Raw genomic sequence first — 1,902 nt, forward strand, 5'->3', positions numbered from 1 at the left:
CAACTTTATGGAGATGCAGATTTCATTTCCAACAGGACTTGGCACCTGCACACAGTGTCAAAGCTACCAGTACCTGGTTTAAGGACCATGGTATCCCTGTTCTTAATTGGCCAGCAAACTCGCCTGACCTTAACCCCATAGAAAATCTATGGGGTATTGTGAAGAGGAAGATACGATATGCCAGACCCAACAATGCAGAAGAGCTGAAGGCCACTATCAGAGCAACCTGGGCTCTCATAACACCTGAGCAGTGCCACAGACTGATCGACTCCATGCCACGCTGCATTGCTGCAGTAATTCAGGCAAAAGGAGCCCCAACTAAGTATTGAGTGCTGTACATGCTCATACTTTTCCTGTTCATACTTTTCAGTTGGCCAAGATTTCTAAAAATCCTTTCTTTGTATTGGTCTTAAATAATATTCTAATTTTCTGAGATACTGAATTTGGGATTTTCCTTAGTTGTCAGTTATAATTATCAAAATTAAAATAAATAAACATTTGAAATATATCAGTCTGTGTGTAATGAATGAATATACTATACAAGTTTCACTTTTTGAATGGAATTAGTGAAATAAATCAACTTTTTGATTATATTCTAATTATATGACCTGCTCTGCTTGCGGTGCCTTCGGTGCTTGGCCCCGCATTGCTGCTTGCAGCTATATTTAGGGGCCAAGCACCGAAGGTGCTAAGGCACCTCTTGTATCCGTTAGTTTACTCTATTATTATTATTATTAGGGGCCAAGCACCGAAGGTGCTGTAGCCCCTATTGTATCTGTTGGTTTACTTTATTAGGGGCCAAGCACCGAAGGTGCTTAGGCACCTATTGTTATTGTTAGTTTTCTTATTATTAGGGGCCAAGCACCGAAGGTGCGGAGGCACCTATTGTTTCCGTTAGTTTTCTTATTAGGGGCCAAGCACCGAAGGTGCGGAGGCACCTATTGTTTCCGTTAGTTTTCTTATTAGGGGCCAAGCAGCAAAGGTGCTTAGGCACCTATTGTTAGGGGCCAAGCACCGAAGGTGCGGAGGCACCTATTGTTTCCGTTAGTTTTCTTCTTATTATTATTATTAGGGGTTCACGCACGTAGTGCTGAAACCCTATTGTAATTGTCCTGATTTTTATTAGGGGTTCAAGCACGAAGTGCTGAAACCCTACTGTAATTGTTAGGATTATTATTATTATTATTATTATTATTATTAGGGGTTCAAGCACGTAGTGCTGAAACCCTATTGTAATTGTCGTGATTTTTAGGGTTCAAGCACGAAGTGCTGAAACCCTATTGTAATTGTTAGGATTTTTATTAGGGTTCAAGCACGTAGTGCTGAAACCCTATTGTAATTGTCGTGATTTTTATTATTAGGGGTTCAAGCACGTAGTGCTGAAAACCTATTGTTATTGTGCTGATTAGGGGTTCAAGCACGAAGTGCTGAAACCCTATTGTAATTGTTAGGATTATTAGGGGTTCAAGCACGTAGTGCTGAAACCCTATTGTAATTGTTTAGGATTTTTATTAGGGGTTCAAGCACGAAGTGCTGAAACCCTATTGTAATTGTTAGGATTTTTATTATTATTATTCTTTTTCTTCTGCCGTAAAAACGCATCGTGCAGCCCAAACCGTAAGGCCTAGAGACTTGAAACTTTGTCAAATGATAGTACAAAAATCGAGGAGAGGTTGACAAAGTATGACCCAAATCGGCCAATAGGTGGCGCTACAGCGATCAAATGCGCAAAATGGCGCATAACTCCTAAACCGTGTGTCACAGACTCAAGTGTCTTATATCATTGGAAAGCTGAGACCTTGACGAACAAAACGTATATCTCCGATTTCATTTCCGGTATGAAAATTTTTCCGCCATTTTGAATTTTGTCAAAAAACCTACTTTTGCGAACTAGTCCTAGGT

The sequence above is a fragment of the Megalobrama amblycephala genome, linkage group LG7 (genome assembly GCF_018812025.1).
Source record: "Megalobrama amblycephala isolate DHTTF-2021 linkage group LG7, ASM1881202v1, whole genome shotgun sequence".
Classification (NCBI taxonomy): domain Eukaryota; kingdom Metazoa; phylum Chordata; class Actinopteri; order Cypriniformes; family Xenocyprididae; genus Megalobrama; species Megalobrama amblycephala.